The sequence below is a fragment of the Sphaeramia orbicularis genome, chromosome 15 (genome assembly GCF_902148855.1).
Source record: "Sphaeramia orbicularis chromosome 15, fSphaOr1.1, whole genome shotgun sequence".
Taxonomy (NCBI): Eukaryota; Metazoa; Chordata; class Actinopteri; order Kurtiformes; family Apogonidae; genus Sphaeramia; species Sphaeramia orbicularis.
Window position 1 is genome coordinate 33930874 of NC_043971.1, and position 17019 is coordinate 33947892.

The window sequence follows — 17019 nt, forward strand, 5'->3', positions numbered from 1 at the left end:
TTCTCTTGTAAATGTAAATATTTGCATTATTTACACTAAAACAAAGTATAATTTTGCAAAAAATGTGAATAACCTGAACAAATATAAACAACCTGAAATGTCTCAAGAGAAGTAAGTACAATTTCAACAATATTCTGCCTGTTATTAAATGTTTTGTGCATTTGTAGACCCACTGTGATCTGTAAGTTATAATGTACATGTGTAAATGATAAACTGAGACATAATATTGTTAAAATTACACTTATTTTTTCGCTTTGTTCATGTTATTCACATCTTTTGAAAGGATAGTTTGTAGATGTAAACCTTTTCAGAATGTAAAATTACTTTTTTCGATCTAAAACGCAGAGAAAAGTTTGGAGTTGACATTATTTATATATTATTATGTTATTATTTTACCAGTTTGGCCCATTCCAGATCAAATTTAGCTGAATGTGGCCCCTGAACTAAAATGAGTTTGACACCCCTGCTATAGGAGATCCGTTATAATATATGATCTCTCCACCTGGAACTAAACCAATAGTTTAGATCCTTCCACTGGTTAATGACTGCAGTGACTAATATGGTTCAACTAGAAACAAGTTCTTTAACCCTAATGCAATGATGATACAGTGAGTAACTTCTCCTTCCTTAACCCATAAAGACCCAAACATCCACCGGCAACCGAAATCATTTGCTGATCTAAACTGTTTAATACCTGTTGATCCATTAATCCTACCAATACATGTAAATAATTGGTGTCAAATACAATTTGTCATCTTTTCATGGTCATCAGATATGACCCATTTGGACGTGGAGATGCTCCGTAGTGAACATGGAAACACTGTCATCTTCTACAACATTGATTCACCAGTAAAACCCATGGAGTTGGATCAATGACAGTGGATGGAGACACTTGGTTCATGATCAGTTAATGATACATTTTGTTGAAAAAGTCACTTTTTCTTCAGTTTTCTCTGTTTCAGATATAATAACCTTTGTATTTATTCTGAGCTTCTACATGATCAGTAAACTGAATACAGGAAAATACATGATTTTCACTTAAAAATGCAAAATACATAGCATAATATTAGAATAAATGATGATAAATCACTTAAGAAAGGTTAAAAATAGAGAAAAATAAATTAAGGTAGTGTCAAGTAGAACTGGGTCTTTATGGGTTAAATAACATCAGTTTGATAGAGATCATGAAGACAGGACTGCGTTTCAATGGAAAATGGTGAGTCCAGGTCGACCCAGTTCGCCAGTGGAATCTACACCGAGCAACGAAAAGTAAGGAATAACACATGAATGCTATCAAAAACAATAAAAAAAGTAAAATGATGTATGATATAATTTCATGGGCTGGGTTGTAGTTTCTGTGTGTTTTGCATTATTTAATAAGTGTTCTGATTTAACTCAGACTCACCTTTATTGTCATTCGATCATGATACATGGAACATGATAGAACAAAATATACTTACCCAGGTCTCGGTTTTGTAACATAGAAGATAAAAGAATAAAATATAAAACAATTGGTGCCAGGCACAACAAACCCCGCCCCTTGCATGCATTGTGTCTTATTTTGGCATGGATCCTGCTGATGTCATCACGTCTATGCATGTGGTGATGTCACCATATCAACTGCCTCTATATATGTGCCAAGTCTCAAACAAATTGAAAAAAAATAGATGTTTTTTATAGACATTTGAAATTTCACCCATTATAAGTAAGTAGGAGAGAAAAAACAAAGATTTTAAAAATTCATAAAAAATGTGAACTTTGACCTGTGTTTCCCAAAATGTAACCACATCTATTCTGGGGCACCAGAAATCTATAAACCCAGTTTGGTATGAATTCAACCAAGAGTTTTGCTACTACAGGTATTTGAAAATTCATCCATTACAAGCAAATGGGGGAAAAAAAGATTTTAAAAATTCATAACAAAAAAAAAAAAAAAAAAAAAAAAGAACTTTGATCTACTTTTCCCAAAAAATTAAATAAAAAAAAAAAATTAACTTTTATCTACTTTTCCCAAAAAAAAATTAAAAAAGAAAATTGAACTTTAGTCTACTTTTCCCCAAAAATGTAAAAAAAAAAAAAAAGAAGAAAAAAAAAAAAGAACTTTGACATTCTTTTCCCAAAAAATTCAAAAAAAAAAATTGAACTTTGATCTACTTTTCCCAAAAAAAAAAAAAAAATTGAACTTTGATCTACTTTTCCCCCCAAAAAAAACCAAAAAATTGAACTTTGATCTACTCCCCCCCCAAAAAAAGAACTTTGATCTACTTTTCCAAAAAATAAAAAAAGAACTTTGATCTACTTTTCCCAAAAAAATTAAAAAAAAATTTTAACTTTGATCTACTTTTCCCAAAAAATTTTACAAAAATTGAACTTTGATCTATATTTCCCAAAATTAAAAAAAAAAAAAAAAAAATTGAACTTTGATCTACTTTTCCCAAAAAAAAAAAAAAAATTGAACTTTGATCTACTTTTCCCCCCAAAAAAACCAATTATTTGAACTTTGATCTACCCCCCCCCCCAAAAAAAAAGAACTTTGATCTACTTTTCCAAAAAATAAAAAAAAGAACTTTGATCTACTTTTCCCCCCAAAAAATTTTTTTTAAAATTAACTTTGATCTACTTTTCCCAAAAAATTTTGCAAAAATTGAACTTTGATCTACATTTCCCAAAATTAAAAAAAAAAAGAAAAATGAACTTTGATCTACTTTTCCCAAAATGTAATGCGATCTATTCTGTGTCACGGGCAAAATATAAACCCACTTTGGATTGAATTCAACCAATAGTTTTGCTGCTGGAGTGTTAACAAACAAACAAACCCAACCAAAAACAATACCCCTTGCCTTCCCTTCGGGGGGGCAGCGGCGGTGTAATAAAATATCTAAAAGTGAATCTATGCAGGAATAAGGTTGGTCATGAATATTCAGCCACTAAACACAGGTTGTTCAGTGGCAGCTGCAGTTGACCTGAGTGACTGCGTTCATTCAGACGTGTGTTCACCTGTGTTTGAAACCACCTCACCACTAACAAGTGATGAGTCACTTCACATGGGAAACATCTCACAATCACTTCATGACGTGCTGTTACTTTATGTTCTGGCTCTCAGAGAGCTGCTGTCAGACACAGAGGTAAGAGGGAGAGTGAGTGCATGAAGAGGTGAGAAATGAGTAGTTTATTGGATGGCATTTGAGATCGGAAAGATGGGGTGAGGTCACTTGTTAGCACTGGCAGTGAGTGGCACACGAGGGTGGCATTCACAACACGCACACTCTTCTACACACAGCCCTCAAGAAATCACTCTGGAGGTAATAAGAATATACAGCGGTCAAACAAATTAGCAGAACCAGCCCATCTGTGAGTGTGTGAATGTGTGGGGATGGTATGCTGCTCGGTGCCCCTGCATGTGGCTGATGAACATGTGCCAGGTTGTAAACACTCCCTGCCCAGTGTCGAACCACCAAAGCCATTTCAAACAGCCGTCAGTCAGGCTGAAAAATAAATCCTGGAGGTCCATACCTGTGTGATTACATTCTCTAATTATAGTTTAGAGCAGTAACTCTGGGTTGACTGAACGAGACGGCCCCTCAGGGTGTTGTGAATGTAATTATATCCTGACAATTAATAGGCCTGCTCTCACAGAAGATTTTGTTATACGATGACGTACCGGACTGTTTTTAACTCACTGGGGAAGCCTTTGAATCATGACATAATTACAAAGGAGAACATGATATACAAGGATGATAATTATCCTTGAGTACAGTAACAGTAAATGGCATTTACTTTTATGATACAAGTTCATATCAGGGAAATGAAGCTTATATTTCATCTCAGAGCCCCTGCGCCACAGTCTGCTGTTTATCAGCAGCAGCAGGTTGTCAAATGAGAAATCGGCCACCTTCTAGACAACAGACAAATCACATTAGAGCACAGTTAGCTCTGTGGGAGCTCTTGATTTGTTGTGCTGAGGATGAACATAATGTTCATTAAAAAAGAAACACAGCATCTTATAAAGGAAGTAAACACTGACATCAGACATCTACAGAACAAGAGGAAAGAAAGAAAAGGCGTGGGATGTCTATCTATCACCATCATTAATGAGGGATAATGTGTGTCACCCTTTGGAGAGGTCAACTAGTCCATAGTTACAAACCTTCATTTACATTTTAAAAGCAAAAAACATAGTTTCACAGCTGTTGCCCGGTTAAAAGCACACATATTTCCTCATGTTTGACACCTCCACTGCATTTCCCAGCATAACCACACCCAGCTCCAAACAGAGCTGAGGTGTAATCTGCAGGATCAATGAAAATACCTGTGTGGGTGTGAAGGACCTTCACAGCTGCTGCTTTGATTGGCTCTAGTCTTCCCCCGGCTGTGAAATGACTGGTCCTTCTGACAGGAGTCAAACTACAGGTAACATTAGACTAAAAACCACCCACTTCTCACTGTTGAAACAGTGACAGCGCACTCTCCTTTAAACATAAAAAAACAGGCAGAAAGGATCCCAGTACTGCAACTCAAATGAACAAACGATACCTTCCCAAGGGTTCCCCCTCCGTTTATGTTGTTTAGAATGTTTAGGACAGTGGTTCCCAACCTTTTTTGGCTTGTGACCTCATTTTAACATCATTAATTTCTGCCGACCCTAGACATTCAAAACAGAGACTTTTTTTTTTTTTGCTAAAATTAATTTGTTTTTGATCATATAATAGTTTGCTATACTATGTTGAAAATAAACATTAATTTTAGTTGACATTTAGTCTATATAATGTATATTTTTATGGACGGAGGCAGAAAAGCCAGGTGTAGATTACTGCACAAAGTGAGAATTTTATTTTCCTTGGTCAGGATATGTACAGTCAGTCCAGCTTGGATTTACAAGGCTGACAATTAATACTGAACAAACAAAAACTCAAAGTATGAATTATGAAAGAGCTGCAGCATCTGAAACCGACCACAATGAACATTTGACAGATAAACGGTACCACAGTTTTAGCTTCACAGTTTGTCATGTCTTTTATGTTTTGTGATTGTCTCTCTCAACTCACCATACATTTTTTATTACTATGTTTTTATTTTCAAATTTTTATCAATTACTAGAAATTTCAGGCGACCCCATTTGAATTCCAGGCAAAGGTTGAAAAACACTGGTTTAGGATGTACACCATCCGACGTACCCAGACCATCATATCTAAACTTTAGATTATGAATTGCTCACAGATAGAGGAGCATCACAGTATCTATTAACATTAGAATCTTTGTATCCTTTGTCAAAGGTTTCTTGCACCGTAAACTCAAAGGTATTTGTAGGGTTTCTTCTCTGTACTTTTTTTTTTTCATTGTGCAGTTTCACATTTTGAGGATAATGTCCTGAACTCACAATAGACCTGAATTTAACCCATAAAGACCCAGTGCTACTTTGATGGCAGTTCCCAAATGAATTTTTCTCTCCATTCAACCACTCTTGAGTGATTTATTACCATTAAAAAATAATAATATTATTATTTTCTGCATTTTGCATTTTTTTCAATGTAAATCATGTATTTTCCTATATTTAATTCATTGATCATGTAGATGCTCATAAAAGCTCCTATTAAAGGGGAGGGTTATTACATTACAAACAGTGAAAACTGAAGAAAAAGTGGCACAAAAACACATGTCTTCAACTACTGTCATTAGTTAAACATGGGTTTTACTGATGAATCAATGTTGCAGAAGTTGACAGTGTTTTCTTGTTCTTTACGGAGCCTCTGAGCGTCTAAATGGGTCATATGTGACACAGATGAAAAGATGACAAACTGTATTTTATATAAATTATTTCAATGTACTGACAGGATTAGTGGTTAGAAAGTTATGAAACATTATGGACCAAATTACACACTCAAAATGATTTCATTATGTTGCAAGTCATCTTGAAAAATCTAGTTTACTCATTGTTCATTTGCAACATGGAACAGCAGCAGACAAAGCTTAAGAGTGCATCATTTATATCTTTAGACTGACTCAGATTTTTCATTTCACATATCTTACTATAATTACCCTTGTTTTAGGTCATTTCAATGATTTTTTTTAATTTACTTTACTGAATTGTAGTATTGTTTGTTTTTCTTTTATCATTGCTGATGACCCATATTATGAGTGGAATAACGTTTTAATTAGATTTGATTCCTAAACGTTGATGCTCAAAAACATGCCAAACACTACAAAACAAGAGGAAAACAAGAAAATACAGACAGAGAGTAGAGTATTTGCAAATGAATACACCCCAACACACTTCTCTGAGTGTCAGAGATGATTTTTGAGAAAACTAAAGATGATATCTTACGACTATAAATAATTTTTATTTTTTATTTTCACAAAATTGTTAAATGCTTTGCCTTTGAGTCAACAATATTTGCATATTTAAGTAGAGAAGGTATCAGTTCAACAATTTTCAATTAAACTTTTGTGGAAAAATCATCCAAAAAAAACCCCTAAAATCATTATTCAGTCCAGTGTTTTTTTTTTTTATTGTACACTTTAAGGGGAACTATTAAATGTGTATAACAAAGACTGTAATTATTAATGTAGCTTCACTTAATTTCTTTTTAGATGCTCCAAATGACAATCAGAAAATGTTAAACTTGAGAGACTGGATTTTCCCATAACCAAAAATTCTCATTTGTACTTTACTACTGGCCTTTAAATCATTAGAATTACTGCTGTATGACTGTAATATAGAGAAGATAAAATGCACCCTGTTAAATGTTTGCCTGTAACTTATTATTACTGCACACTTCGTCCAAGAAAAAGACATTTAAATCTAAATGACATTTAAAAAAAAAAAAAAAAAAAAAGTACTGGTGAAATGAACATAGTAAGGAGACAAACCCAAAGGAAAAGTCTCACTGTTGAACACATCCCTCTGCTCACATTAATGGAATCACTCTACAACTTAACCACATAATCACTTATATAATAATAAAACATGGTAAAAGGCTCTTTTTGCATCTTACTACGCTCACCACTCTCAATTAATTTCCATCTCTCCCCCCTGTCAGCTCACATATGCCCTGGATTTTCAAGCCTCTTCATATTTTCCACTTTCCTGCCATTCCTCCCAGTGCAACTCGGAAGGAACAGAGTGTGTGTAGTGTTTGTGGTGGCGCTAACACATGCATGTGTGACAGGGATGAAGACAGGCAGGTGAGGGGAGTCCAAAGGGTGGGCCCGGGCCCTTGACATGCCAGTCAGTAATACTTTTCCTCAGGTTGAGGTGTGCTTACCGGCAGGGTGTGTTGCTGCTGGAGCGCTCTGTAATGAACAGAAGGCTGGCTCACTGCCTGATCAAATTCCAGTGCAGCTTCATATCTATCTTGCCTTCCAAAAAATGTTCAGCATACCAGTGGGTTTTATTGACTTGTCAGAGCAGACAGCAGAGAGCAAGCTCTGCCTTGTAAGGTGTGCACAGGTTTCTGAAGCCCAGATCTCAGTTGTTTTTGTTTACAATAGCTTTAGTTTCTGGGCTGACAGTGATTCAGACTTCACAGATTGGACGTCTACAGTGTGTTCCCTTCAGTTAGTTGAGACAAAAACTCTAATCTGTGCATGTGAAAGTCTGCAAAACATCTTCATTCCTGACAGAAATATCTGCTTGTGGTATTTCCCACACGTCTGCAGGACATGCACAAACATTTTTACTGACAGGAAAGCGTGGCTTGACTTTCGCTGGTGAAACTGAGTCAGACAAAAAGAGAGATGGTAAAGTGCCAACGCTGACAGATGCTACTCTGCTATCTGTCTCATAATGAGTTTAGTCTCTCTCCCTTTATCTTAGTGTTGCCGCTCTTCACTCCGCTCACCCCTTGTTTTACAAATACAGTTAACTGCATGACCATCAGGGATGAGTGGCTGTTAACAGCTGCTTCTTTTTTGATGGTTGCCTGTAAGAGCATGTAATTGCATTTGGCCCTGGGTGTACATGCACTCATTAAACCAGTGTCCATGCCCATTACATTCCATAGCAGAGCAACTCAGGTACAGCATGCAAATCCCAGGCATGAACAGTATGCTCTGTAGGCACTTCAGTGACGGGATGATGGTACTGAAGGCTCAACAGAGGGAAAACTCCATGCATTGATCATTTTGAAGGAGATTTCCCCTTCCCAAGTGCACAAGTCTGTAGAACTGATTTAATTTTACTGCAAATTTATACAGACACAATCAAGTTGAAATGATCTGAACCCAAACACAGCCAAGTGTCTCACTATTAGCAGTAAAATGATGTCTCTAGCTGGAATACATTAGCTGATTCCAGTTGTTTGGGCTCAGAGAGGATAAGATCTGCTATGTTGGGAACCGACCCATACTGGGATCAGATGCAGAATTCCAAAAATGCCCATCTTCACGCCAACATCCAGTGCTGGGCCCTGGTTGTTTTGTTGAACTGCCTTATCTCTTTGCATATTATTCTGGTATTTCCCACCAAAGACAAAACATTTTTGAATGAAATTTATCTGTGCATGATAACTCTGCTGATAGGAAGAGGTGATAAACGGTCTCCCTGAATCAATGTTACAGAACCGACTTTGCTGAAAAATAAACAACATGTTCGTCCAAAACACTTCTCAGTGGCTTTCACTTCTTATATCCATCAGTTATTGTGACACATAACAGTCATGCTGGGTCTATTGTTGTAGTTGGGGCCTCTGTTGTGGGAGACAAACCATCAGCCATGTGCAGAAACACCCTGGAAGGTGCACGGTGTGACTGTGACTGAAATCCATGATAATACCGCACAGACGAAGACAACTCAGGGGTGGACTCAGAGATAAGTGTAACATGTAATTCAAGTAATAACAGGACAGATGGTATCATTGTTTTAGGCTCGGCATGACTGTGCAGTGTGTGATCCAACTGTGGGAAAAGTTCAGGTAAAGACTGACACCTAATGGACACACTGTAGATGTACAACAGTCAGTACCAAAGGCTGGGTCGGAAGAGATTTCATTTAAGTCACCAAAAAAAGTATACAATCCTTTATTTAAGATTTATATCTGTAACACATATTTGATTAATATGTGCTCATCATGTACTGAATGTAATTTGAAGTGGAATAGTCCTCATGTCGTTAATGGACTAATTCATTTACATGTTTGCAAATTCACACAAGCTTGTTTTCATTTTTTTGTTTCAGAGAATAGGGACTCTAAATCTATTATTCTACAGCATAGTTTACACTTTTAGAGCAAAAACCAGCTTGTTAATTCCACCCAAATCTGCTTATTTTGTGTTATTTATGAAGTATATTCAGAATTTGTTTTTTCATATTACTACTGACTGGAAATAAAAACAATCGTACAGCCTTTTAATGATATTCAGATGTATATATTTGGTTAAATTATTTAGGATTTGACCTGTGTATATGTTTTTATTAACATGTACATAAACATTATATATGTTGACTGTTTTATCTACTCAATATACTTATCATGATTAACCCATAAAGACCCAGTGTTACTTTTGTGGCAGTTCCCACATGAATTTTTCTCTCTATTTACTATTTTTTAAGTGATTTATCACCATTTATTAGAATATTATGCTCTGTATTTGGCGTTTCTTCAATAAAAATCAGATATTTTCCCATATTGAATTTACTAATCATGTAGATGTTCATAAAACTTCAGATTAAAGTTAATTGTCAAATATCAGAAACAGAAAAATGAAGAAAAAGTGACTTTTTCACCAAAATCTGTCATTAACTCAACATAAACCCAGTGTCTCCATCCACTGTCATTGATCCAACTCCATGGGTTTTACTGGTGAATCAATGTTGTAGAAGATGATGGTGTTTCCATGGTAACCATGGAGCCTCTGAACGTCCAAATGGGTCATATCTGATGACCATGAAAAGATGACAAACTGTATTTTACACCAATCATTTACATGGATTGATAGGATTAACGGATCAGAAGTTATTAAACATTTTATTTTGGTAGATGATTTTGGTTGCTAGTGGTTATTTGGGTCTTTATGGGTTAAATATAAATGTACTCACTAAGTGAAAATGCAGAGGTCTGGTGGACCCACAGCATCTGTAGGTTTTTAAAAGATACATTCACACTGTGATAATTGAAAAAAAGTGAACAGTTGTTGAATTTATCTAAATTAAAAGTAATATAGACTACATATATGGTTAGTGTTTACCACCTTTAATCACTACCTTTACTTGGAAACATTTATCAATGAAAGTCCTTCTCATTTTTTGTCGTAAAATATTACTTCAAGACCCAGTTTGCAAAAAGATCTACACTTTGTGACTTAAACTCCAGGACCAACATTGGTATATAGAGGGGACTAGCATAAAGCAAACCCACCTAAAGGTGTTATTGCATCTGGACACAAACTAAACATCAGATATGAGGTTGTGAAGGAGGAAGACCGTGCCCATGAGAAGAGGTTTGTGCTGTGAGTCCCTGTGGGGGACTTCACTGCAGACGGTGAAGGAAAATCCATGTGACTTGCAAAGAACGTGGCAAAGAGTCACCATCATGGAGCAGCAGACTGAAAATGTTCCAACTGAAGACCAGTCGTGTCCAGCCTGAGGACGAAGGTGATGGTGAGGAAGTGGAGGTCACTGATCCTGACTCACCTGAAGCCCACGACAGCATGGACCAGGATGAGTAAGAGCAGTAGATATGGTAACAGTAACACCATGTCTGTGGCCTGTGGGTGTGTACATACAGGACAGAACTAAATTATTTATACCACAGGCACATTTTGACTTAAAATGACTTTTGTTAAACCAGACTTCTATTTATATTTGAACAAAAAGTGCCAACTCCAAAATGCAAACTTGGACTATTTGGACTATTGAATGGTATAGAACCTTGGATTTTCCCGTAGACTGTTACAGTTTGTAATGGGTATGAATAATTTTGGGCATGCCACTTTTCATTTAAATATAAATACAAGCTGAGAAATCCTTTTTTTCCACAATGATGCATCTTGTACATTGTCTTATTATCTTTTGGGAAAAGCCTGTGTCATTTTCAGTAAAAAAAAAAAAAAAAAACTTGCTGGTTGATTAAAAGTAACTTTAAGTCAAAATTTGCCGGAAGTATGAAAAATTTCAGCCTTGACTGTATGTGTCATTACCTCCAACAGGAGGTATTATGAACACTTTGCTTTGTGTGTTTGTTTGCATGTGGGTTTGTTTGTTTGTTAGCAACTTTACAGGAAAACTATTACAAACATCTTTACCAAATTTTACCCACAGATAGGCCTAGGCCCTGGGACCAACCCATTAAATTTTGGGCCAAGTAGGCCAAAGTTCAAGGTCACAGCAAGGTCACAAAATCTCAAATTTTCCTATCTCTCATCACTGAGTAATTTTCGAAAATTCATAAAAAATTCAAAACGACTCCGATTAGCCTCCATTTTGATATACCTGTAGCTTATAACAATATCTTGTATCTGGCACAAAATTGTCCACATCCACTGTGGAATGTGGACTCTGTGGACATTTCAATTTAACAATGAAAATCCCATTCACAACACATTTTTCATTATAACTCAACAAATATTGATTGGAATTTAATGTAATTGAAAACAAACTACAGACCCCCCGTACTGAAGACCTATAGCTTAAATCTTTTAATTCAATGAAACTATAAGTATAAAAAATTTAAAACCTATAAAAAATATATTACCATGTTTGACCACAATTTTTCTGCTGTATGGAACAACCTTGAAACTGTTTAATTTAAAAAGAAATAGTCGATCCACACATGCACACCGTTCGGGGTGCTTGGCGGAGGTTTGCGTTCTCTGAACACTTGTTATGTATGTGCATTCAAAGATGGTTGAGGTGTGTGGAGTGTGAGTGGAGGTGACCTATGACCCTGAGTGGACTGCTGCTGGGACAGCCTCCATGGGAGTGTAGTATTCTGCTGTTGTGATGGGTGTGGGTGCATTTGGAGAAGTGTCACTGGAGGGATTGTGAAGTAACACCTGCAGGTTCAGGACAGAGATGACCCTAGGTGGGCGGGGCAAGAGCGACACAGGCAGGAGGTGAGGGGTCGGGGAAGAAGGCAGGGTGATAGACTTTACCAGTGGGGCTCTTCCACTGATCCTGTCGGTATCCTCCTGTCTGCTGGACATCTCTTCCATCTCCTTTTGTTCTTGTCCATCCTGACCTCCACCCACTGCAGACCCAGGTGAGTCCTCCTGGGCTTCAGGCTTCTCCTCTGTCTCTGATAGACCATGGTCACAGCTGCTGTTGCTGGAGCTGGACTCTGCTTCTGATTCAGACTCCTCAGACATGGAGCTGGACTCATACCCTCGCCAGTGCATGCTGAACTTCTGGTCCTGGTTGTAACAACCTGCACAGCGGGTCAGACTGAGGAACTGGACAGAAGATGAACGAGATACAGACAGAGAATCAGGGTTGAACTGTGAGTTGGACACTTCATGGTTTCAGCATGGTTTCATACAACGATATGTAGTGATTTTTTTTTTTTTTTTTTCCTACTTGTCTTGTCCAGCAAGTACGACCATATTACTCCTGTGCTCAGATCTTTGCACTGGCTTCCTGTGGCTCAGAGAATAGACTTTAAAACAGCTCTGCTCGTTTATAAGTCTCTTCATGGTCTAGCACCAAAGGGAATCTGCTACATGTTGGTCCCATATGAACCATCTCGGACCCTGAGAACCTCAGGGACTGGTCTTCTGCTGGTGCCCAGAGTCAGGACTGAACAGGGTGAAGCTGTGTTTCAGTTCCATGCAGCTAAACTCTGGAACAGCCTCCCTGATGATGTCAGACAGGCCTCTACTCTGACAATGTTGAAGTCCAGGCTGAAAACGACTCTGTTCAACTGTGCATAGAACAACTGAAAGGGTTCTATCTGCACTCTTCTCTTTTACTTTGTTTTAATTGATTATTATTTATGTTTTATTGATTATGTTTTAATTGTAATTGTGTGTTTTTAATCTGTCTCTTTTCCATTTTTGTAAAGCACTGTGAATTGCCCTGTGTATGAATTGTGCTATATAAATAAATCTCCCTTGCCTTGCCTTGCCATGACAGCAGAATGGTGGTCTGGCAGAAAGAAGGAGAGAGCGAAGGGGGGAGAAAAAAAAGAAAAAGATAGTGGCAAAGACCCTAACAAGAAAATATCAACAATGGTAACAATAACAGATATGGTGATAATTATAATGATGACAATAACTAGAACAAGAACTGAGTAAACTGAGCAAAAGCATAAAATGAAAATGAATAAAACATATTTTTTGCTCATGTAGGAAAGCCAACATTTAGGAGGAGGCCCTGAATGCAGCATGAACCACTGTATTCTCAAACAGGCTATACACCTCCACTATACCAGGAGTCTGTACAATATTTCATGCTCTGCTTTCCTTTTATGCACCAAAAGCCTCCATTTTAGGATTTTCAAATGCTCAAAGATACAAATATCGTTTATGATGTGGTTGAAACCATCACTGAAACTTGTCCAAGAGAGTTCATGATTGTTAGAAAAGACAAAAATACACTAAAAAAGAAAGTAATCTCCCTACCTAAGTAAAAACTGCGCTTAAAATGTTAATTTACTAAAAAAAAAAAAAAAAAGTATATATCTCATGTAACTGGCAGATTTTGTTGAATTCAATTTCCAAACTGGTTTAGTGTCTCACATGTTAATCTGATTGGTTGTTGGTCTGTCTTGCTGCATCCAAAGACATAAAGGTAATGTTCTTCAGAAATAACATGTGAACTGAAAGGGGATCCCAGACTAATTTTCATGCCAGGTTTAGAGGTTTACACATATTAACAGAGAAGCATAAATAACACAAGTATGTGAATAGAAACATGTTTAATAAAAAATGTCACATCAGTGCTTTGATATAATTAGATACAACATTTCAGGGCTGATCAATTCATGAAAAGTCAAGCTTCTCAATACATGACAAACAGAAAAACCCAGTAGCATGGCATATTGAAAATGTAACCTGATTAAAATTATATGACTCATGCATCTGAAGCTTCACCCTCTTGTCCAAACATATTAATGTTAATCATCTACCTTGGGTTGTTGTACAGACTGGTCCTGACTGGAGCCTGTAGAGATGGAGCGTTGTCTTCTAAACTGGTCTGGACACATCAAAGGACAAAAAGGACATGAAACATAAATGACACTTTCATGCAGATAGAGCAGTGGAAAAAAGAACCAAGGAAAGATGATACGCTTTTTTCATCCACGACAGAATATAAAACTTTCACAGCCTTCTCAGTCCTCCACACTTTATTTACACTTCTACTGCTTTCAACATACTATTGAAGGAAAAAGGAAAATTAACTCATGTTTAAGTTTTCTCAATCAACATTTTAGGATACAAAATTTGGAGATACTACAAAGTAATTGTCTGATTTTTAGCTTCTAACATCAACAATAAAATGCGTTTTTGAGTTTTAGATGGTTGGGTCCTCAGTTTGCTGATGGTACAAGTCAGAATGTATTAAAACTAATGAAATAATAAATATGAAGAAGAAATAATGATAAATATATTATAAATATATAATATAATATAAATAAATAATAAGATTTATACCATCATTTAACAACTGTAGCCTATTTGTGTTTGTTACAGTAAAGGGTTTGTATTAAGCAAGATAGATAGATAGATAGATAGATAGATAGATAGATAGATAGATAGATAGATAGATAGATAGATAGATAGATAGATAGATAGATAGATAGATAGATAGATAGATAGATAGATAGATAGATAGATAGATAGATAGATAGAATATACACTTTATCCAATGCTCTTTTTTATCAATACAAGTAAAGAAAAGAAAGAAAGAAGAAAAGAAAAGAAAAGAAAAGAGAAGAAAAGAAAAGAAAAGAAAAGAACAGAATTATATGAAAAGAACACATGAGTAAGTTTACTTTCTATCTCTAGTTTTAAATCCCCTGCATTTATAAGTAATAATACACTTTAGTTTTAACAGTTTTCTCAATGTAAATTAAAGAAAAAAAAGTTTCAAAGTAAAATGAGCCTTTTTTCTCTTCCATAACAACCCCAGTCAACTTTACAGAAACATCGTATACATTTCTGTCTCCATCCCAGCGTACATACCCATGTTGCCCCTGGGACGCTGCAGCCTGACTGTCAGGTTTAGACAGTTGATCATGTACAGGAGCGCTCACACCCAACTGAGTGTAACTGTGTGTGTTTTAACATGTGTTATGTGAGTACACAGTGGGTCACACTGGCGTTATCTCTGTCAATTACAGAAACACACCCTCAGTAAATACATGTAATAATAATAAAGTCTTCCAGGCCTCTCCATGATTTCCCACTCACAGAAAATACCCTAACCTCTGGGGCATAAAGATGAAAAAAGCTGTTATATAAGCGCAGGCCTATACATTTTTTTTCTGGTAAAACCTTCTATATTAAGCCTTTACATGATACATAACCTGCTGGGATAGGAATATGAGGCAGAATTTGCCTGATGCATATGTTTCAAGGCTTTTAAATGTCATTATCACCAATATAGAAACATATGGCTGCTACAAGAACGGAATTCAATGTTTAAATCTTTTTATTTGATATATCTTATGCTATTCATCACCTTTTACGTCCATATCTGGTCCAACTATGACAAAACATTGTTTTATATGTATTTTTAATGGTATTTAGGTTTCATCAAAACACATCCTGTGCATGACGTTCAATGACTGGGTTTTATTGGAGAGTTGAAGATTTTAAAGGAAATCTGTAAAAAGAGACTAAAGCAAATAGAACTCCATCCACCATTTCATGGGGATTTAAATTATATATTTTTTTTAAAAATCTCCTTCTATTACAATTATCAATTGTCATTTATTTATGCAAAACTTTAAAAATGAAAGAGGATTTGATGTTATTATGTCATTGTCACAGATGACATTTTGACATGCATTACATTATGTTACATCTTCGAATGTCAATTTAAAGTATTATTATATATTCTAGATAACTTGAGAATCACCTGTGTCATCTATTCAGCCAAAAAAAATACAATACATACTGTATATACAATAAAGAAAATAAGATTTGGTTGGAATCCAGCAGGTGAATCCAGTTATTTTAGTTCTGTTTGTTCTGTCCACAAAGCATCTTTGATCCTGCCGTCAAACTGAAAAACTGAAGCTGCAATACACACTGAACAGAAAACAGTGATAAACTTGAACCTGCACCCACAACTTTATCAAATAGCCGTGAAGTGTTTGTATGGAGAAACATTTTATAATTTTGAAAACTCCATATTGTTTTTATATGAACAGGTTACAGATGAAACTCCTAAAATATTATAAGAAAAGTTTAATTTGACGTTTGTTGCTACAAAATAATGGCATATTTACACTTTACATTCGGACTGATCACAATTAAGGTGTACAAGTATATTTGCATCAGTTATTAATCAGTATTGCAAAAAGATCCCCCCAAATACATTCCCAAAATGTTTCTTTGGCCATCTTATTACTAGATCTTACAATCCTCCAAATTTGAGGAAAATCAGATAAAAACTGATAAAATGGCGACCCAATGAGCGTGAAAACATGTGCACAATTTTATTGTTATAACAGAGCAAAATTATTGTAACATTAACATAATGTTTTGTAACACAATAAATAATTACTACTCAACTCCTGTGTCTTTTTTATTACAAAATACACACATCACATTGCTTTTCATTTATTGATCATTTTTGTTGAACAGCTGTTTGATTATCAATTCTTATTTTCAGTATTAAGACAATCAACCATTTTGTATCTTACAGCCCTTTAATTGTAATAATAGAATGGGAACCTGTTATTTACGTATTATTATGACTAAATATGCACAACTAGACAGATTTTGGTCTGCTCCCTGGCTGCAGAAAATTTGGGAACAATGTGTCAAATGGATGTTTACGTCGAACCGCATGTTTTCAATGGCGCGTTGTTCACCAAAATTCATGTAGTGTCCGTACACCATTATACTTCCATCAATAAT